The following is a 23,992-nucleotide window of genomic DNA, read 5'->3' as shown; positions in this document are numbered from 1 at the left end:
TCAGCTCACACTCTAGCTTTTGTCACTTTGCTGGCTGCTCACACACCTGGGTTCCTATGGCAACTCACTCTACAGCAAGGGCAGAGAAGAGCGGTTAAAAACAAACTGCTCCAACTTGCTCACTTCACTGGAGGTTGCCATCTTCAAACGGTTGTAGTTTAAAAATTATAAATCCTACAGCGAAGAGCTTTATATTGTGAGAATCACAAGACCCAGACCTACAGACCAGAATGCATAGTATGTCTCTGAAATATTAAAAATGAAGGCACAGTCGCAGTTTAGAAATTGGCTAGAGTGGAGTTTCAATGAATGTCAATGGGCGGCATGAGTTGCAAACAAATGGTCATATTGTCAAAACTATCAGCACTATGGCTTAGCCGTGGATATTTTTTGTGGCAGCAGGGATAGCTGAACGTTTTGATATAAGAATTGTGTAGGTGGGATTGAAAATGAGGGAGTGGTGGCAGTTTAGAAATCATGTCCTGATTTTTCAGCTCACACTCTAGCTTTTGTCAGCTCCCACTCTAGTTTTGAACATTCCGCCATTCATTCCTATGGGACCAATTTTGCCACAAAAACGCAGATATTTCGTGAACCATTCAGTGAAACATTCCACAAAGTAATAGCACACCAATCGGGAACAATCCGCATGTTTCGGTATATTACTGTCTATGTAGTGCAAAAACTGTGGGAGGAGTTAGGGTGGTAAATTTGGCTGCATTAATAAGAACATATATGTGAGATAACAGTAAGTGGTCTTGCCATGCAAGAACACTTAATTAACATAATTCTATAACTGAAGTCCATGTTAAGACTCTCGGAGTATATTCCTTCATTTGAGAAGACATTCCATAAGACTGGGTAATGATTCCACTTAATAACTGCACTTTCTTTTAATACATCCATATCATTAAATAGTGTCTACTGTTTTCACACAGATTATAGAGCCTCCAAGCGAGGAACAAACATGCGGTCAGTCACTCCAAGTCACAGGTTCCCATGCGTTCATAGGACGGGTGATACAGTACATCTGTTCATAGATTTAAAGGAGCCTCTTGACAAGTCCACATGTGTAAGTTGTATTTATTCCCTTCCACCGGGAAGTGTCAGAAAAGCACCATTACTTTTTTTTTGTTATTTTGAATGTTAGAACATTGAATACGATTATTGCAAAATTGGAAATAATAGGAGGACACTATGGAAACTGAACGCAAACTGTAAAATTCTATTGCACTTTGCCTAATTATGTTTTTTTTTTTAAGCGAAACAATTCTGGTAATCACGGAGCGACGTTTTAGCGTTGGGCCTGTCATTTTTAATCAGGTTGTTTTAGGTAATTTTTTGTCCTGTCCCTCATTACAAAATTGTTTATCAATAGGTGCACCATGTGTCACTAGCTTTTCCCATCAAACCAGGTCTGACAAAGACTTGTTCTGCCTGGGAACGAGGCAGCTAGGTGAAACTAATTCTGTAGATGTTTGATTCATTAAGAGCTTATTGTTAACGGGGATGTCTGATTGTAAAGGCTCAGTGAAGCAAAAGAGTGCAGAGTAATCAGTTGGATTTATACTTTGCAAAGCCCAAAAAAAAAAAAAAAAATCAACATAAACCTGGATATAACAGCAGAGACCGCGCAACGAGTGCCCGAGGCCGGACCCGACCTGAGAACGGAGAGGGGAAAGAAGAAGGTCATCGTAGTCATAGTCTAGGAAGATTTTCTGTAGGTGGCTGGAGATATCAGAAGATTATGGACATATGGTAGGGCCTATCATACCTTGAGATAACAGAGCAGAGCCTTCTGCTTAGCTGGGCCCTTTTGACTGACATCATCAATTCTATTTCATGTCATCCACCTCCGGTAACAGGAAAAAAAGGCTCAGGGTTGATAACAAAACAGGCTCCTTTTAAGTATTGAGATGCCTCCAAGACACCATTGTGCAGTTGCATTCTCCGAGTACTGTATTAGTAGGTTGCTTGTTTTATCGCCCTCGCCCAGCAACTGTCATTCCTCCAATCCTCCTCCTCCCATATTTTTTAGTTTTTGTACCTTGCAAATGAGAGCCTGCCTTGTTCGAAACCAGATGTAGGCTCGTAGAGCCTAAGCGTAAGCTGTTGTACTTTAAGCCTAATGGGAAGTTTTATATGCAAGGGCCTTGAACTGATTAGTGTAATTCCCTCTTTAATACATCTGTCCCTCTAGATTAAGGTAAACCAAATGTTGCAATCAGAGATTAGTGTACCTTGCCAGTTATTAACATCCCTGCGCTCTCGGAGAGCACGTCAGATACTAATGCTGTGTATTTATTTGCTGTTTTCAGGCGGTAACATGAACTTCTGCACCTGTCAACGCATTCCTCTGTAAAGGACGGGGAAGAAAAAAAAAATCTAAAAAAAAAAATAAAAAATTAAGGGGGGAGAAATGTTTCCAGTACCTGTCCACCTGTTTTCTTTTGTCACACTTAACATTTCGAGTTGGCTGCCAAGGTTGACAGGTGGCTTAATCCAGCTGGTACTATGAAGAAGGGCTTTATATATTTTTTTTGCTGCTACGTTTCAGAATCTATCTCCTAGGAACTCTCCTGCGGCGTCTCCTTGCCCGCCTCACCTAAATTACAATTTTTATGTACTTAAAGAGAGGGATAGGTTTGGCGGATCTTGAGACTTTATTAGGAAAAGTACCTAGGCCTGCTGTGCTGTAATCAGTTAGTGCTGTCCGTCTCTCAAGGTGGGTCACGCAGTTGTCTTATTGCATTTGGCAGGAAATCCTCAACAGAAAAACACAGATGTCACGGAGGACAATGCCTTAGCTGTCACAGAAAATATTTTATTTTCACAGGGGATTATACACACACATTTGTACCATAACCAGAACTAAAACCCTGAGATAGGGCTGCAGAACAGCTCAGGATAAGTCACTTTATTTTTCATACCTTCTGACCTGATGTACGCTGGAAGGATCAGCTACGTGAACCGTTTAGATAGACGAATGCATTTGAAAATAAATTATATATAGATCGAAAACCCTAAGAAAAGTATTACTAGTTATTAAATATTATTAAATGGATTGTCCAAATTCTGATATCGATGACCTACCCTTGCATGGGTCATCAATATCAGATTGGTGAGGGTCCAAATCTTGGCTTCCCTGCCGATCAGCCGTTTGAAGAGGCTGCGGCGCTCTGGTGAGCACTGCCTCCTCTTTCTAGGCCTGTGATGTCATTTTTCTTGATCACATGGCTTAAGCGCAGCTGAGTGAGTCCCATTCAAGTGAACCGAGCTGAGCTGGAATACCAAGCACAGCCGTCAAGGTGGCCCTGTGTTTGATAAGTTGCGAGGAGATGAGGTCCGCAGCCTTCTCAAACTGTTGATTGGCCAGGATGCTGCGAGTCGTACCCCCGCTGATCTGATATTTATGAAGTCAATGCTGAAAAAAGCACTGCCCAGAGATGTAAAATCTTGCAACGTTGTTCATTTCCAGTCTAGAAGCAACATGTTTCGAAACCGGATCAGTCCCTTCAGCAGGCATTACACGGTGAGATACTTGATGAAGAGACCAGAGGTCCAGTCCCAAAACGTGGTGCTTTTATACTAGAAATAAACACTTAAAGAGATGACTTCTCAAGATTTCACATCAGCCTCTGAAAGAGTCCTTTTTCCAACATCTATTTCCGATTTTCACTGGTTCCACCAAGGATATCCAGATGGACTTTGGCCTAAAACCATAATTTTTTACTTGCCTGCCAAGATGTTACACTCCTAGCACAACGCCCCAAGATGAAAATCCCTTACCGCACACCTGTCTTTAAAGGTAATGGTCTATCTATGTTGTGCCTTTATCATCTGATATTTTTTTGACCTATTCTGAGGATTGGTCATCAATAGTGTGATCTGAATTACAGGCCACGAGGCTGAATTTCCTTGGACTTCGTGGTAGTGAATCGATTTAACCTGAAATAGTGCAAAAAAACTAAAAATCATACTTACCTGCTCAATTTGCTCTTTACAGGTGGGCCGCTGTCATCTTGCTTGAAGATTTCGGCCGAAATCCTGTGCACAGTGACATATGACATCACCGCGTCACAACGTCATCTAGGGCCATGCGAGATTTTGTGCCAGATCTTTAAGCAAGATGGCAGTAGCCAGCCCGTCATGAGCAAATGAAGCAGGTATGAATTTTTTAAAATTTTATTTTACACTGTTATGTATATTAGATGCCGCGATCATGTGTGAACCTAGCATCTGAGGGGTACAGTGACGGGGACGGCCAATCACCACCCCTCGTCACTGCATCCGCTGCTTATAAAGAAATGTGCTTTGCGACTAAGTCATAAGAAAAAAAATTATAAAAAATTCGGCAAAGCAGCCAAATTTAATTTCCCAATACTTCACTCATCTGTAGTCATCAATATTAAACACTTAGACTAGGGGGGCATCATTGTTCCCATTACTGTCTGATCAAGTGATGCTCAGATTACCATTATGTAGGGACAACCATTCATACTGGGGTCACATGACCATCATGTTTCTATGAAAGGGGCTGACTTAATCTAGTGTCCTGCCATTGCTTTAAAGGGGTCCTCTCACTTCAGTAAGTGGCATCTATCATGTAGAGAAAGTTAATACAAGCCTCTTACTAATGTATTGTTATTATCCATATTGCCTCCTTTGCTGGCTGCATTCATTTTTCCATCACATTATGCACTGCTTGTTTCCGTGGTTACAGAACACCCTGCAATCCATCAGTGGTGGTCGTGCTTGCACCCTATAGGAAAAAAAACACAAGCTTATATGCGGCCACAAGAGAGGCCAGCACTTTTTCCTATAGGGTGCAAGCACGGCCACCACTGATGGATTGCAGGGTGTTCTGTAACCCTGGAAGCGAGCAGTGTATAATGTGATGGAAAAATGAATCCAGCCAGCAAAGGATACAATATGGATAATAAGAATGCATTAGTAAGTGACTTGTAGTAACTTTCTCTACATGATAAATGGCACTTACTGAAGTGAGACAACCCCTTTAAGAAGCCATTACCTGTCAGCAGGATTAACTCTGCTGTGGCTCACAATCTTGGTGCCTGCGCTGTAGATCTACTGCTTGCCAAGCAGAGCAGATTCACAGTGTGCAGGTGCCATTCCACCCAGAAGCAGGGGCACCAGCAGCTTCAGAGACAGAGGAGGGACACTTCTGGGTGGAATGACATTGTTGGGACCGGCGCACAGTTAATCCGCGCTGCTTGGCAAGCAGGAGCGGATCTAGAGTGCAGGTGCCAAGTCGGTGAACCACAATGTGGGCACCAGCAGACAGAGCAAGGCAAGATATCTTACCCTGTCAATTCAGTGTGATGGGAGGAGGGTACTGGGCACTGGTGCATAGCTATAGCAGTGCTCCTAGTGCTACAACCATCCCCTTGGTGCTCCAACTAAATATTGTGCATAAATATAACAGAAATGATATCTCTGCGCAGGTACAAGATAAAAACAGAAGAAAAATATTCTTTTAATCAGCATAATCAACCCTTCCCAGTGGGGCTCAGAGTCTTAAAGGGAGTCTGTCACCAGCATTTCACTTTTATAACCCTTCCCACAGCTCTCTAGCATGCTGCTTACAGTTTATAAAAACGTTACCTCTGGCATCAATCCTGGACTTATAGAACCATCAAAAACTATTTTTATAACATATGCAAATGAGGGCTCGCAAGTGCCCAGGGGCGGCGTTACTCTCTTAGGTGCCCTGCTTGCTCAGCCTTTTCATTGCGTCCCCCCGCCCCTTCCTACCCTCCGCCCGCCCATCCTTTCCCTTTGACCGCTTTTCTACTAACTTGTAATTCTGTCGATATTCCGGGCCTGCGCACTCATTCCTTTGGCCGGCACATGCGCACTGCGATGCCCATTCCTTGTACGGCATCACAGTAATTTATGCGCATGCGCCGATCGACCGCCTCCTTTGTTGTGTTTTCGCGTCGTTACCCGGCGCATGCGCAATAGTTACTGTGATGCCGTACAAGGAATGGACATCGCAGTGCGCATGCGCCGGCCAAAGGAATGAGTGCGCAGGCGCGGGATATCGGCAGAATTACAAGTTAGTAGAAAGGCGGTCAGAGGGAAAGGATGGGCGGGCGGAGGGTAGGAAGGGGCGGGGGGACGCAATGAAAAGGCTGAGCAAGCAGGGCACCTAAGAGAGTAACGCCGCCCCTGGGCACTTGCGAGCCCTCATTTGCATATCTTATAAAGATCGATTTTGATGGTTCTATAAGTCCAGGATTGATGCCAGAGGTAACGTTTTTATTAAAAAAGTGAAATGCTGGTGATAGACTCCCTTTAACTCCTTATCAGTATGTCTTTGCAGTGTGGGAGGAAACCCACGCAAACACGGGAAGAACATACAAACTCCACGTGGATTGGAACCTAGGACCCCAGTGCTCGCAAGGCAACAGTGCTAACCACTGAATCACCCGCTGGGCAGTGTACACATTGTATGGCACTGTTATTGTATGGCACTGTTATGTGGTCACTGTATGGTGGTATTTACTTAGGCAGTGTATGGTTCTGCTACTGGTACTGGTATGGAAGTGTTATTCAGCCAACATACAGTATGGCACTATGTGGGCGCTAAACTTTTTGGATAACGATGCACTGTATATTATGGTTATTTGTACACTGTAAGACACCTAATGCAACCATAAAGTGTTGCACAGGGTGCCATCCATCTTAAAGGGGTTATCCAACACCTATAATGCCCCCCAAAATGCCTGGGCACCTCATACAGGTTATACTTACCCTGTTCCCTGGCACCCATGTCACTCCTGATGTCTGCACGGCCACAGCTACATCTCTCCGTCGCACTAATCAGAACATCCGGCAATGGGGGAGACAGCCAATAGCAGAGCCTCCCTAGTGTCACCCGCCATGTAGGGAGGCTCGTCACCATCGTGGCCTGCTATTGGCTGACCCCCCTGTTGCAGGATGTTTTGATCAGCATGACAGGGAGATGCAGCGGCGGCCGTGCTGGCATCAGTATCTCAGGAGCAACGCAGGTGTCGGGGAGCGAGGTAATAATAACCTATATGAGGTGCCCGGGCATTTTGGGGGACATTACAGGTGTTGGATAACCCCTTTAAGGCGGACCCTACATTTATTTATTCACTTAAATCACCGGATTTCCAGCTTCTGTATTCGATTATCTTAGTCCCATAGATTCATGATGAGCATTACTAGTCCTGTTGTTACAAAATATGTTTATTCTCAACTAGAAACCAAACAAATCAAAAATTTTAATTATTTCATGAGCAAAATAGTAAAATATTTGACTTAAAAAAAAAAAAAGGCTTGTCTTTTCGAATTGTGTCTTACAAACGACTAAAAATGCAAATTCACAGTCTAAGCAGGGATGAAGTTTTTCTCTATACCACCCAACGGTTGCGGGTGGGATCCTCTGCCAAGTTATTGTTCAATGTAGGGCACCAGAAGTCTTTTGCAATTCATCTTAATTGTCAGGCTCACGTCAGGTTTTGTGATAAGACTCCCTGCTCTCTTTAAGTGACAGGGCTGACAACAGGGGAAGGAGCCTTGTGGTTCTAGAAGGGTTATGTGTTGTGACCTGTCATAGGTTGATACGGACAGTCTGTGAGGGGATTTCAGTTGTCACGGTGTCCCCAGGCGGTTGAATAGAATGACTGTCTGTCCTGTATTCGCCGGTTAGAATCCTGACATGTGCAACACTGATGAACTCAGCATTAAGGTTGAATGGGAGATTTTTGGCAGCTGAGACACAAGGGCTAAGCTGCAGGTCAGCGATAACAGTAGCACAGATCTCCTCATGTACACACTTAGTAACATTCTTTTTTTTTTCTTCCCCTCCTCCTAATAGTGCAGGAAACAGCTCCTGTTAAAAACGTTCACTCCTGAGTCTTTCCTTTCTTCGAAAAATGGAGCTTGACAGATTGAACGTCTCAGCTGCCTCTAGTTTTTCACCACCTCAGGTTTTTACCTCAAAATACCACTCAGGAAACACGATTTAGCAGTCCTGAGGAAGCGATAAGGTGATACTTGCTTTTCAAAGGAAAAATAAAAAGGATATTCTCTAACTACCTTGGAACTTCACATAAACTTCCAGAGCTTTTCTTTCAAGACATCCCATTGTTCTACGTTCTGAGAAAGTTACATTTCAGTAAAGAAAACTCCTGCAGCAATTAAGTAAAGTGTTGTTTTTGTCTTATTTGCTTGTTTTTATTTTATTTTGCTTTGATCGGTTTTGAGGAATTCATATATTTAAGAATTAATATTTTTAAGTGTTAGGTTTTCAAAAATGTTTTTAGGGTGGCAATTATTTTCTTTGTTGCAAGTTTGCAGCGAGTCAAACTTTTTCTTGCTTGAGCAGGACCTCTGGGGAAGTTTTGATCCCTCTTATGGTTGTGTTCATGGCCTTTTGTGGCATTCCTAGTAGCTGACATTTTTCTAGCCTCCTTTCTTCCCTCCAGAGGCCCAAGTGTCACTGTTTCAATTTTCTGTTAGTTACCCTAAAGCTACTTTTTAAACTTTCACTAAAGCAAGATGCACTAAAGCCTGCCACAGTTCTCCAGATTCGGCCCATTTGGATACAGCCATTCACTGCCAGAGCCCATAGACTATAATGGGAACCAAAGGGGATCCGGCCATGCACCGGCATAAATACTAGAATTCAGGCAGACAAAAACTGTTGCATGCAATGATTTTTGTCCGTCCGAATCCCGGCATTTATAGAGGAAAGCAGACGGATTCCGTCTGGATCCCATTATAATCTATGTGGTTTGGTAGGCACATGGCACTATCAACTATGCCAGATCCGTAGAAATTTGGCAGGCTGTTCCTCTGCTGGAACAGCCTTCCATATTGCTTGAGCGCTAGTGTGAAACTAGCCTAAGTTGGAGGACCCCATGTGTAAGAGTCTCATTGTCGGAGGACCTCAAGAGTTTATGTGCCACTATTATGGAGCCCAAAGTATCAGTGTTATGGAACCCCTGAAGTATCACTGTTATGGAACCCCAAGTGTCACTGTTATGGAACCCAAAATATTACTGTTATGAAACCCCAAGTATCTATCACTGTTATGGAACTCAAAGTATCGATTTTGGTTATTTTGTTCTAATAGGCACCAGTTTGTCATTATTCTGTTACCCCAATGTATCCATGTTTTGGTACTTTAAGTGTCAGTGTGTCATTCTTAATAAATCCCATTGTTCAAAGAGCCTCCATTGGCAGTATACCGTACCAAGTATTAGTTTGTTTTAGCTGTGGACACCTAAGTATAGTTATATGATTGTTCTGGTACCCTAAGCCTCAACATGTCATGTTTCAAGTGCCCTAAATGTTATTATGTAGTGGCTCTGGTTGGTCAAAATTCAGTTCTGGCACCATAATTGTTGTGGTGTCAATAGTTTATGTCAACATGTCACTACATCAAAAGTAAGTGTATGCCTCAATAGAATCCAAAATGTCATGATTTTATTGTCTCCAAGCGTAAATATGTAAATGTTGTGGAACCTCCAGTATCAGTATGTCATTGTTGTGGGACCCCAACAGTCTACAGGCTAATGTTATGGGACCCAAAGTGTTAACAGGTCTTGGTACTGGAAACTGAAATGTCATCAGCTCATATTTTGGTGACCCCAAGTGTCTAACGATTATTGTTTTGGGGAACCACGTGTCACCAGATCATTGTTATGGAGCCCAAGTGTCAACACATCACTGTTCTGGAGCCCCATGTGTCAACAGAACCTTGTTCTAGGTCTCCAAGAGTCAACAGACCATCGTTCTGTGGCCTAAGTGTCAACAGATTATTGTTAAGAAACCCAGATGTCAATAGATCAGTTTTCTGGGGCATCAAGTGTCAACAGATCATGGCTATGAACCCAAGTACCAGCAGATCATTGTTCTGTGGCCCCAAGTGTCAACAATTTTTTTTTATGGGGCCCAAAAATCAACAGATCATTGCTATGGAGCCCAAGTATCATCTGATCATTGTTCTAGGACCCCAAATGTCAACAGAACATTGTTTTGGGGCCCCAAGTATCAACAGATCAGTCAGTGTTAGTGTCAACAGATTATTGTTCTTGGATGTCTGTTCTCATATGTCAAGATCATTGTTCTGGGACCTCAAGTATTAACAGATTATTGTTATGGGCCCCTAAGTGTCAATGGATCATTGTTATGGAATCCAAGTGTGAACAGATCATTACTTTGGGACCCCAAATATCAAGAGATCATTCCTTTGGAACCCCAAATTATTTTATTCATTTATGTTAAAAGGTACATTTTTTCGAACCCCCCCCTAATATCAGTGTCATTGCTCTTGGACCCCAAATATCATCAACCAATTGTTAACAGCTCATTGTTCATGGGCCCTAAGTGTCAATGGATCTTTGTTCTGGGACCTCACGTGGGAGTCCTAGATCTTCAAGTTCCAATATGTCTCCAAGTGTCCATAAATCCTTTTTCTCGTGTTTAAATAACCTTCTGTCGGTTTTCCGTGTCCCAGTTTTCACAAACGGCTTTCTGCAAGATAAAAGCAAAGCTCAAGAAGAAGGAAGACATATCTAGCCTTGTACCAATTAACCACTCCATTTAACTTCCCGTGCGTTATCGCATCCCTGTCTCATAATAGTTTCTCAAGACAAGAAATTTAGTAATTGCAACCAGATGCTTAGACCCTTTGAGTTATGTGTAGTACCTGAAGGAAGTCTGGGATGGCAAAACATACAATTTCCTGCACAGACAGTTGTTGGGTCAGGATTTTTTCTTTTATGTATTAATTAACTCTCAGGAGGTCATTTATAATCTACGGAGTTTTCACATTTTCTCTTTGACGGAATAGCATATTTTATTTGCTATGACCTGACAAAAAATGTCTACAATATTTTACATTTTCTCCAATAGTACAATAGTTAGATATATTAGATCACTAGGGGGTAGGTCGATATAGTTGATATCTAAACAACATAAGGGTTTCTTCACATGTGTCCAATTCAACGCCGATTTTGGTGCAGATTCTGCAATGAAATCTGCATCAAATGTTACACAATCCATATGCCATGCATGTGAATGGGGTCTCTATTCTCTACAACTCCTTTCCCTTGCAATGGAAACATTTTGGGGGTGGATTTCCAGTGCAGAAATTAGTAGCATGCTTCTTATCTCAGGTGGAAATGCCAAGGAAGAGCCCAATGGAATTGTGCAAGTCTACTGCAACACATCTAAGAGGGTCGGGCTCGGATGTCTGCTGTGGAAATACATGTCAGATTTTAATCCAGCATGTGAACATACCCTTAGACACCAAGCTGCCTTGGTGCTGCTGTTAAGGGCTTGTCTCATGGCAGACACTGATGGCACATCACTGGGATAGCACAAGGAATGTATGGCAGAAGATGCTGGGAAAGCGCCATGTTACTTTGTCTCCACATAGATTTTTCAGAATTCTGCATGGTGGGCTTCCACCGATCCAACACTGAAGCTCTATCCTATCAGTATACCATCAATGGCGGTCACGAGGCTTCATCCATTAAAATGTACGAGTGCGTACTATGTGAACAACTGTATCCTCAACTTGGTCGGTCCATTTACTGACTTTGTTATTTTAGGACAATAAGGTTAGTGAGATAGAGTAGCAAAATTTATAAAGAAAAATAACCTGATGAATAAAAATCTACCATAAGTGCTCCATTTCTCTTCCCCCAATCACTCTTCTGCCAAATTCCATCCCTTATATTACCCTCATTTTGACTTTCCTTCTACAGTTGAGTCACATATGAACACCAGCTAATATCCAGAGTAACCTCTGTGTGCAGCACGGACAGCAGCTAGACGAGCTGGGAGGGACTCGGTAAGGTCCTGGTAGGTTGTCACAGGTATCTGGAGCCATGCTGACCACAGTGCATCCCACAGCTTCTGGAGGGGGCGTGGGGGAGGATCCATAGAGTGAACACGATGATTGAGGTGGTCCGACATATGCTCAATTGGGTTCAAGTCTGGGGAATTAGGGGGCCAGGGTAGTACTTGAAAGTCTTGGTCATGTTCTTCCATCCAATGTTGAATATTTCTAGCTGATCCCTAGGGAAGACAATCAGCATGTATGGGTGTATGTGATCTGCAAGGATGGATTTATAATCAAATCAGTTAGAGTGCCTTCCACATGAATGTGTGGCCCAGAAAATACCACGAAAACATTCCCCAAACTATTACGCTGCCACCACCATCTTGTGCTCCTCCAGCAATGGCTGCAGGGTGTTTGTTCTCTGTTGATTCTCGTCTGACACTCCAACGCCAACGTCCATATATTCAATGAAGCAGAAAACGTGACTCATCGGAGAAGACAACCCTTTGCCAATCAGCAGAGGTCCAATTCTGATTCTGCCCTGAAAATTAAAGTATTTTCTGCTGATGCAACTTTATTAGCAGAAGAGCAGTGACCATCCATCTGCTTCCGAGCCCCATACACGGTAGGGTTCGCAGAACTGTTGTGCTAGACACACGTCTGGTAGCCTCCTGGCACATTTTGGCGGTGAGCTGCACTGTAGTGTGTTGGTCCGCCCTCAGACACCTTCGTAGAAGCCGTTCACCTCTCACATCAATGGCGCGTTGTGCTCCGCAGTTACCACATCGCTTATTCACAATGGTGCCATTTGTCCACTCATAATACATTCACCATAACAGAACGAGAACAGTTCACACTGCGCAGTTTTAGACATACCGCCACCCTCGGCCAGAAAGCCAATAATCATCCCCTTTTTGCAACTCTGATAAATAGCCCCTTTTACCCATGACAGCAATGATGGATATGTGTGCAGACGCCTATCATACACCTTATATACCCACCGAGCCCGCTCAGCACACCTTATATACACACACCGAGCCAGCTCCTTCATGAGCTACGCACTGCCGACATTGAACATAGGAAGTGGTCAGAATAATGGGAGGTGAGTGGGTAGTTGTACACTACTTTGCCTTGAAAGCTACATATAGCCCTGTTGGCATTACTAAATCATAAAAAGCCGAGCTGATGTTTTGTTACAATGTATCAGTCTAGACAATGTTCTGTGAACTAAACACATCAACACAACTTTCCCTCATGTCCTAATCTGCAGACTGTTTTTAATTACACTAATACACTGTAACAAACCCTCAATCGTCTTGCCCTGATGCTTTGCTTCAGTGTATCATTGTAGTTAAAATGTATCAATCTGGAGCTGTTCCTCCCCCAGAGGACTGTTAACACTGGACACAATTGTAGCAAAGCTCAGAGCACGGTTAGATCAGGGCAGAAGGTTTCTACTCACTGACAGCAAACAGAGATCTTGAAAATGGTGAGGAATTAATCTGTTTAACCTCTCATGACACAAAATGTGAGCTTTATTTGGATAAACCCCTAGCTTTATATGATGTATGTGATGTTTAATAGACTTCCAGTGACCATATTACAGGACGCTTTATATAAGAGATTGCTGTCTTTCACTGTACGAGAGAATGACCAGGGTGTAGTCTTTTGCATTAAGGGTGTGGTGGAGGTGGAGGGGAACTGGAGCAATTCAGGGTGGATCTGGATACGTTCTGCTGGTTGGTTTAATTTGTTGCAGTTTTTCATTTAGCAATGCTTTGAGTCAAGCTGTTTGTGTCGTTATGAAATATTTCATATTTTCAAGCCAGTTATGTTACACACTGCACATGGGTCAAACAGGGCAGGTCCATGGAACAAACACGACAAACGAGGTGGTCCCACAGATGCTCAATTGGGTTCATGTCTGGGGAATAAGGCGGCCAGGTTAGTACTTGGAAGTCTAGGTCATGCTCTTCTAACCAATGTCAGACATTTCTAGCCATATGACATGTCACATTGTCTTGCTGGAAGATCACATCCGCCCCGGGAAGATCATCAGCATGTATGGGCGTATGTGATCTGCAAGGATGGATTCATACGCAAATCAGTTGAGAGTTCCTTCCACATGGATAAGTGGCCCACAGAATGCCACAAAAACATTCCCCAGACCATAACGCTGCCACCACCAGCTTGTGTTCTTCCAGCAATGGGGTTGCCGGGTGTTTTCTCTCCTGACACGCCAATGTCCATCCGTTCCATGAAGCAGAAAACGTCACTCATCGGAGAAGACAACCCTTGTCAGCGGAGTGCAGTGGGCAACTGCAGGCACTCATAAAGGGGATGGCAATTGCTCAGTGTGGGATTAAAGGAGATTTCCAGAATAGGAAAAGGTTAAAGGAAGGAGGTTTCATGAATATTAGAAAGGAACAAACTTCTTAAAATTTGATTGAGGTCTGACTCTCCTGATTTGATTTGGGTCCGAATAAATTCGACCTGAATCGAAAGTGTCCCAACTGCCTGGAAAACACACACTCTCTCCCCTCTCTTGGTCTCTATCTCACACTTTCTATTGGCTTCACTCTCTCTCTTACCTCTTTTCCTCTTGCTCTATCTTCTCTCTCCTCTCTTGCTCTCTCATCTCTTTCCTCTCTCTCTCTCATCTTCTCTCTCCTCTGTCTCTCCTCTCTTGCTCTCTCATCGCTTTCCTCTCTCTCTCTCTCATCTTCTCTCTCCTCTGACTCTACTGTCTCTCTCTCACTCTGTAGCTCTATCTTCTCTCTCCTCTGTCTCTCCTCTCTTGCTCTCTCATCTTTTTCCTCTCTCATCTTCTCTCTCCTCTGTCTCTCCTCTCTTGCTCTCTCATCTCTTTCCTCTCTCGTCTTCTCTCTCCTCTGTCTCTCCTCTCTTGCTCTCTCATCGCTTTCCTCTCTCTCTCTCTCATCTTCTCTCTCCTCTGTCTCTACTGTCTCTCTCTCGCTCTGTAGCTCTATCTTCTCTTTCCTGTCTTTCTCGCCTCCTCTCAATCTTATTCCCTCCTTCACTCCCCGCCCCAAATCGAATAGCACACAATTCTAGTTTTTTAAAATAAGAACTTTTTGAAAAATTTTGGTTGAATTTTTTAATTAAATTCACTCATCTCAAATAAATACAAAAATTAATAAAGGAACCATTAACTGCCCGATAATTCTCCTGCTGCTTCAGTGCTGCCTCTCCACTGGTCTCCGATGGTCATTGATGGTTCTCCTGCATCGGTGAAACTGCGTATACCCACATGACAGCTACAACCAATCACTGGCCTCAGCACTGATGCTGGATGTATGGCTAGGCAACACTGACTTTAGTGATTGGCTGTAGGGGCCATGTGAGCGTACGGCACTTCACCAATGCAGGAAAATCAGCAAAGACTGGTATGAACCTTAAGCGGTGAGGATTTATCTGCTGAGTAATGGTTCCTTTTTTAGTTGATGCCATTTCCCCTTTTAACTTATTTTTATTTTTTTATTCTAGAAGTCTGTGGAGACCCTTGAGTAAACCATTGAGAGGTGACCCTCTGAGTGTTTTTGGAAATAAGGTGACAACAGCTGAGGAAAAAAGGTAACCCGTGAAATAAAACAACTAAAATGTATAAAAAGATAAAAACCGTAGCACAATAACAGCAATAGTCAGGGGCGGACTGGGAACTTAAAGTGGCCATGGAAAAAAAACAAAAAGTGGCCCCATTTTATAACTGGATCCAAATTGATGGAAGGCAGGGCCAGCAATACCATATTGTAGCACACCATACCTCCCTAACAGGGCCAAACACTACAGTCCATCACAAAATACTGCCAGCAGCATAAAATACATCCCCAAAAACTTCCACTGGCCGACCGTGAGGAGGGCCCAGGCGGCCCCCTGGGCATTGGCCCACCAGGAAATTTCTCTGTAAGGTCTATGGCCAATCTACCCCTGGCAATTGTTTCCATGGAATACTAATAATCCTCCTGAAGATGTCGGAGGCCCCTAGAGGGTGGAGGTCCCTAGGCTATATTCAGATCCATCTGATAATAATAATGTTTATTTATATATCGCCACCATATTCCGCAGGGGGTTCATGTACAAAGCAAAAGACATCACAATGTAACTGGCTAATATACAACTTAAACACTAGGCGTGAGGGCCGTGCTCGCAAGAGCTTACAGTCTATGATACTGCCCTAAATGCATTAAAAAAAATAATAAAAAAATACATATATTAACAAAAAAGCAACTAAAGAAAAGTGAATGTGCATTTCATGGCCCTTTAAATCTGCAAACCATACAGTATAAAGCCGAAACCTTCCGTATTATCCTCTATGCTGGATGCAGTTTTAATCTGTCTCCCTGATATCATAGGTTACAGAAGTGCGTCTCTGTTTCCTTTCTGCCCCTACCTTTGTATCTGCCCTGCACAGCACAGGACTCTGCTGATGAGAACTTCCTGTTTTTTCTCAGTCACAGTCCGCAGTGATAAATATGACCAGGGTGTCTCCTTAGAGGGAAAAAGAAAACAGCTGCTATACAGGAGGAAGAAAAATGTTGAAATTTCACCAAAAATCCCCTTTTGTTACCAAGTCTTCAGGAAAAAAAAATGGAACAATGTAAACTGTGGCAAAAAGTAAAAAAAAATGCAAAAAGAAAAACTATTTTTAACTCCTGGCCCTGTACATCTGAGCGCATCTGTGGAGACAGCAATGTCTGGGGACATGCCTTGAGTTCTCAAGATGATATATGGAGATATTTATTAAATTGAATGTAATAAATTGTAGCAGAAAATATTCCTGGACCAGGATTGTTCTAAAATTGCTCACTTAAAAGGGATTCATGGGGGTTTAAGAATAGGGCCGATGATCTGGCCCCCCCGAGATCTCGGTGGTGCAGTAGAATATTTGCCAACTGCCCAGTATTCATGGCAGGGGCGTAGCTATAGGGGAAGCAGGGGAAGCGGCTGCTTTGGGGCCCTGACCCAAAAGGGACCCATCCAGGAGGAGGAGGACTAAAAGGTTTTGTCAGGGCCCCTCAACAGTATTACACAATGAAATGATATACAGTGACAGTATGGACATTGTAGGAAATGGAGGGAACAGCTGCCGACCTTGGTCTGAGAGAGCGATCTTTACTAGCCACAGGAATGGGGGCGGCATAAAAGGAAGCGGTTGCGAAAAAATTGCTGGGGGAGGGCGGCCCCATTCAAAAATTTGCTGTGGGGTCCAGTCATTTCTAGCTACGCCGCTGATTCATGGGATTTCTCCACAAATAACACCTCAAAAGAAACAGATAATGGGTGAAGAAGGGCGACTGATCCCACCTCAAGCTATCTTTTTAGGTGTATAGGATCTGTGAAGCCAAGAGCCAATTCCCTTCTAAGTTAAAGGGGTTTTGTGGGACCTAAAAATGGATGCTCTATCCTTAGAGAAATAAAAAGGTCGGGGGCATCGGAGGTACCTGACGATGATAGTAGCATGGACCTGCCCTGTGAGGGTGCCCCGCTCTTCTTCATGTATGTACCTGGTTTAGGATGACCATTTATGAGATCCTTCAAGACAATAAAGAACACAGAAAACTGACTGGTTTATACCGAGGCGTTACATCTGTATTTACTTTTAAGCAGAAATTCGTCAGCGCTGTGTGTTGTTTCCATTATTGTGTAACTTGCAGTGAAGGTGGGTGATGAGCGGTCATGAGGTGTATTGCACAAATGACCTCTGATTTGAGGAACCAAAGTTTCCTATTCAATCAGACGGAATAAGTTGTTTTTACAGTAACTTTTAGCTACGTGACAAAAAGAAATAAAATAAAAAATCAAACATGAAGTGATGTGTTTACGAGAAGGAAAGCACATCCACATATTATTAAAGAGCAGCAGATTTGTACCTATGACACTGGCTGACCTGTTCCATGGGCGCTTGGAAGCTGAAGACATCTGTGTTGGTCCCATGTTCATATGTGCCCGCATTACTGAGAAAAATGATGTTTTCATATATGCAAATGAGCCTCTAGGAGCAACGGGGGCGTTACCATTACACCTACAGGCTCTGCTGCTTTGAGTCTGATCAGTACTTTTTGGTATCTCCCAAGGGAGGTGGCACTAGCTTTGTATGGCCTTCAGGGATTCTCAACCTGCGGCCTTCCAGCTGTTGCAAAACTACAGCTCCCAGCATGCCCGAGTAGCTGTAGGCTGCGGAGGCATGCTGGGAGTTGTAGTTTTGCAACAGCTGGAGGGCCGCAGGTTGAGTGTCCCTTGTCTACTGTATATACTGTCTGTGAGCCCATACAGTGACAAGAGCTGGTTAGAACTAGGGATCAGTCATGGCCAGTTCGCCGTGTTCGCCAGCGAACACATGCGGGCTGCCATCTTAATTTACAAGTCCGGCCATGCACAGGTAAGCCCTTACCTGTGCCTGTGCCGGGAGCCGATCTGAAACAAATGCGGTCACCGGGAGCAGGCAGTTCCGAGAACAGCCTGATGAAGGCCCCCAGCGGCTGTTCTTGGAACTGTCTGCTCCCGGTGACCGCATTTGTTTCAGACCGGCTACTGGCACAGGCACAGGTAAGGACTTACCTGTGCATCGCCGGACTTGTAAGTTAAGATGGCAGCCCGCATGTGTTCACGGGCGAACATGGCGAACTGGCCATCACTGCTAGGGATGAACGAATTTCATATTTTTATTTATTTTTTTCGCTTTGTGTTGTGGTATTTACTGAATTGCGTTACGAATTCCGTTACCACGGACCATAACACAATTCTATGACGGAATGCCTTTAGAGACTTTCCGTTATTCATTGCGTCATAATAGAAGTCTATGGGCTGTGAAACGGATCTGTCCCGTTTTCGTTATGCTGGAGTCCTCTCCTGCAATAGGGCAATGTGGAGGTTGCATGCAAAAAAACATGAATCCAGGTATTTACTTGGTGCATTCTCAGTGTTTTCCACACAAGCGGTTGGGTTTGACTCGATGCGGCTGTAGTAACCCACATGTGGTCATGTAATCTATCACACAGCACAGCGTCTACCTGCACAACCTCCCACTGTTTGATGCTCTGCCTGGACAGACCTGATATGTTATCTGTGAGAAATTCTTTAGGAAAGCACTGGTGACATATGACGTGGGAAAAGTTTATCTGCTGCACAAAAGACAAAACTAGACTTATTTCTTGTGTGTTATAAATGGCCTGATGCCGCAAAGTCTGCAAGGAAATGTGCGTGGGGGAGGGGGGGATGTATAATAATCATTTCACCTCAAAAAATATACAAATGATTCTAATTAGTATTTTATGTATGTTAGTTATTAGCAACAAAGTAACATTGTAGAGTGTTAGACTACATGCACACAACAGGGAAAAAACAGTTAATAACGGACACACTGTCGGTTTTTCATAGCCATTTTGCATCAGTGTGTGCAATTGTGCATCCATTTTCTGGCCGTGTGTCCGTTTTTTTATGTCCGTTTTGTATCCTTTTTGCATCAGTTTTTAATGTGATGTGCATGAGGCCTTAAAGGGGCACTCCATCCAACACTAACAATCTACAGTATTGACAAGCCAATGAGCGTGTGAAAATTAACGTTTACTGTAATCATTTTCCAAAACCCCTTAACCTGAGCACCAGAACAGCTTTTGATGTAAAATTTGGGAAATATAGAAGAAAAAGAAAATCCCTTTATTGTCCCTCAGTGGGGAAAGTGTTGGCTCAATTTAAAGGAACACTAAACCTAGAAAGAAATGATGAAAGTAAACAGGAAATAATCTTGTCCATATTGTTTGTTAATGGACAGGGTTTTCTGCATGTTCTTGTAGAAATCCTACAGAGGACACAGGGGTACTCTCCTGCTGATGTGTCCCATTTTCAGCTGAGGAGTGGCTGAGAGACATGGCGAATAGTCTAAGGGGCTGGATCTTAAAGGGGTATTCCCATCTGAGACAATGGGGGCATATGACTAGGATATGCCCCCATTGTCTGATAGGTGCAGGTCTCATCTCTGGAACCCGTACCTACACCGAGAACGGAGCGGAGAAGGTGGTGACCGGGGGACCCTGGGCTTCCTCAGGTCTGGCCACCACTAAGCATTCTCCCCATAGTAGTCAATGGAAAACCCCTTTAATGATATATATTTGTCCTGCTGCAGACAGAGTACAGGGGGAGGCTGCTGCTCCAGCCAGTTGCCTTGCAGTGCCCAAACACATTAGAGGAAAGATGGACAAACCCGTCAATTTTGGTGGGATTCGATAACTATCTAGTGTGTAGGGGAAGCCTGCTCCTCCTTCAGTGGTGGATCTTACCTTGTTTCTGCAGGAGATAAGACACCGCTGGCAGTGGGTTATTCCACTCTTACCATTAAAGCACATACACACAGTGGATACAGAGGAGGGCAGAAGACTAGCTGTTGTTCCAACCAGTATTTGCCAAAAACTATGAAAGGTGTATGGGTATCAGCCAGTGAGGGTGAGGAGGAGGAGGGGGGGGGGGGGGGGGCATGGCTGATCTCTTGGGTTAAAAATGTCTTTCTATGTTTCACAATTTTTTTTGTAACATGAGACAAAATAGGACTGAATAAGGAAAGTACAAGATGGAGGTAGGAAGGGCTGGGATATTTTTTATTCTTTTGCACTTTTTGACCAGTAACATATGGGTTCAAGTGCATGACCCATCTCCATGTTCCCATCATGGTCAAGTCTTGGTATCCTATGGGAGTAATGGAGCAAGCTTAAGGACAAGCTTGCTTGAAGACACTGGAGGAAATGGGCTTTTGCACCAACTACGAACAGGGCTTTTGGCAAATGCCGTAGTCCTATATATCATAGAGGCAGCTTTGGGGACATTGGGTAGAGGGGACACTTTTCAGCTTGGTCTTTCCCTCGTTTTAAGTGGGTGGATAGACCTTGCATAGAGGTGTAGTCTCCACAAGGAAGTTGATAATGGGGTGAATGTACTAGTGCCTCATTTCAAGGGTGGTTAAGAGTGTATAAATGTCAAGCAGCTGCTGAAAAGGCACACATTTTTTAGGTTTGGTCCATTCAAACTTATAGTTCCAGTACTAGAAGGAAACAGTCTATTGTGTGTCTACGGATTGCAGTTGCATACTGGTCCTGTTCATTGAGGCATCTTAAAGGAATTGTTCATTTGGCATTTTTTTCTTTAAAAAGGGTCACAATGGCAAAAATACCAAAAGAAGTGACAGTCGTCTCACCAATCCTCCATCTTTTCCATTCTGATGGGCTCCTGTTATACTCTAATTTGTAGTCCCTCTGGATACAGAGGAAATGACACAGTCAGTTACCGGCTGCAGCAGTGACGGCCCTCAACCCATACTTCCCAACTTTTTGGAAGGTCAAAGAGGGACAATCTTGGTTCAGTGTGTGAAAGATCTATTTTCCCTGCATATTTTTACACTTCAATAGTTTTATTTTACACAATAACACAAAAATATCTGATTTCTAAATTTCTAAAATCCAAATTGCAACCTAATAATGAAATAATATACAAGGCAGGGTCTAATATACAGAGAGGAACCAGACAAGCATTTTCTGGATCAATATTGTTAATGTAATAATGAATATCTATACTTCAGATCAAAAAGAGGGACATTTAAGGAGCAAAGAGGGACAGAGGGACTTGGCTCAAAGAGAGGGACACTTGAGAGGTCTGCTCGACCAGTGGTCATTTCCTGTGTGTCAAGAGGAACCGGAAAATAGAGACCAACAGAAACCTGGAAAGTGAGGTGAATACCACATTTTTTTAAAATATAATTCTGCCTGGTTTTTTTTATGTTACTGGTAAGAGAACCCCTTTAAAGAGATTAGTTAAAGGGGTTATCCCATGACTAGTGTAAAAAATGAAAATCAGACATCATGCAGTACATGAACCAGCCCTGTACCTCACATGGATCCAGAGATCTCCCCATTCATTGCCATAATAGATTTATATCAAGCTGACAGCTCAAGGGGAGTGTCCTTTATGCTGCAGCTCAGGGGGCGTGTCTCAGGTCTCACTATTACAGCTAAGGGGGCGTGTCCATGCTCTCCCTATCACAGCTCAGGAGGCAGTTGAAGAATAAAACGGCCATCTCAGTGAGTCGGACAAAGAAATTAGAAACAGCAGGTGGCGCTATACAGATACATTTTATTAAATAGCTCACGGGCTATGTTTAATTACATGCAATTACAAAAGTATTCAGCTGCAGGTGCTGGTTTGAAAATTGTAGAATATTTTTTGTGGGACAACCCCTATAATGTAGTTGTTTACCTCATGTACATCTTCCTCATGCTTTTTCTTATTCAATTTAGACTCTCCTGAGCCATTTTTACCATGTAAACCAGTCCCCCTGATTCGTTTCCATCCTGTGTGTAGCATTTCCTGTTCCTGTATCCAACCAAACCCATGATGCACTGCTCCTTCCTCTGCCATAGCTCGAGCACCCGCTAACCACGCCCAGCTAGTTTATAGCTCCTCCCACCCACCTAGTCACATAGACACTCCCCTATCACTGCTCCGCCCACGGACATAACATCACAGGAAATAAGAAAGAGCTGCATGGAAATGGTCAGAAAGGGAGATAGCAGCAAAAAAGGTCAAATAAATACATTACAAAATTACAGCGACCTTCATAAATTATTATTTTTAAGGATATTGATGCAATCCGAAAAACCCCTTTAAGACCTCTCTGCTGAGTAAATCAGTACTATAAATGGCAGCCGAAGATCAGGATTTTGTATGGGGGTCCAGGATCTAATGCCTCTGCCCAATACCTAATAATAAGAAGGTGACCGCTCAGAGATCTGTTCCTTGTATGGACACTGATACTCGGAGCTCTATCCCAGGGTGTACGAAGGGTTAAGGCTGTATTCCTTCTCTGTGGTGGCTCTGGCCACCGAGTTAAATGACACTTCCTGCAGATTTTCTGCGAGGATTATTTATATTAACATGACTTCTGGTTCAGTAATGTTTCCTTTTGTGTGGTTCACCTCTACTATCTACAAGCAAAACATGCTATTCGATATGACTTAGTTATGACTAAACAAAATGTCCAAGGCTCCGTATCCCAAAAAGTTCAAAGACGTTGTGTGCTGAGAATTCTATTTTTTTACCTCAACCCTCCAACTTATCTGCTTTTCGTTCCCAGTTGACTTGTGAAGTGCCTGCAAACCGTTTATATAAAGCCGCCCATACCTGCCGAGATGCTCTAAAATCAGCAAGACGTCTCCCAGCTGTAACACCGACCAACACCCCTGTGCCACCATTTAAGAGGCTCCGTCCCCCCCTGTGTTATGTACTCAACCAAATACTTTCCCCATGTCATGGCATTGGGTGTGCTATTACATCAGCACAGTTTTTCGGTATTATTTATACACTGTATACCTCATTGTTCTACTGTATGGCGCCATTACGTGTACACAATAAGATACTTTTATGTAAGCTCTATGGCGATATTATACGGGCACGGTATGTTACTGTTATTCATTAGCGTATGGTGGTATTAATTATGGCACTATGTTAAGCAGTATTACAGTATATTTTCGGAGTGGGGAAATACTGTAATAATACTACTGAAATAATAGTTACAGAATTAATACCACCATACAGTGACAGATACATATACACATTCCGGTATTGAACAGCACTTTGTACTCACTATAAGATTTTTTTTTATTATGCTCTATATGGCAATATTACATAGGCACCACATGCTACTGTTATTTTTCACTGTACGGTGGTATTACTTACAGCTGTATTTTATGAACAGTATTATGGCAACATTATATTTTGGAATATGATTACATTTTGATAGGCACTCACTCACTTGGATTTATGTGGATGCAGAAATGTATTCCTAAAATAAAATGAAAACGGTAAGAATAAAAACGAATAAAATACAGCGACATAAATTTAAGGGAGACTTCTTTATAAGTAAATCAATGAATTGAAACAAATGAGATGGTCCACCGATAATAAAATCAGGATCAAACGTATCAATATATAGGAAAATGTTCACATTAGATCCAGAAAAGTGTTCACATTGAAAATAAAACGCATAGTTGTTCCTCTCAACATCAATCAAGGTGTGCAGCAAATCCACTGATAAGATAAGATAAGATGCCTTTATTGTCACTGTACAATACAATGTAATACAAT

General features: G+C 43.0%; 1 long non-coding RNA gene across 2 annotated transcripts in view; it reads left to right on the top strand.

Annotated features, from left to right (window-relative positions):
- The window catches only part of LOC122944715, a 101,816-nt gene extending 78,066 nt beyond the window's left edge, over positions 1-23,750 (top strand). For both annotated transcript variants that reach the window (XR_006391045.1, XR_006391046.1), the window contains 3 exons: positions 15,353-15,439; positions 21,432-21,581; positions 22,983-23,750. This is a non-coding gene — a long non-coding RNA (uncharacterized LOC122944715). The remainder of the gene's footprint in view (positions 1-15,352; positions 15,440-21,431; positions 21,582-22,982) is intronic.
- The last annotated feature ends 242 nt before the right edge of the window (positions 23,751-23,992 follow it).

This window comes from Bufo gargarizans, chromosome 8 (genome assembly GCF_014858855.1).
Source record: "Bufo gargarizans isolate SCDJY-AF-19 chromosome 8, ASM1485885v1, whole genome shotgun sequence".
NCBI lineage: Eukaryota > Metazoa > Chordata > Amphibia > Anura > Bufonidae > Bufo > Bufo gargarizans.
This window is presented reverse-complemented; position numbering and strand designations above follow the sequence as displayed.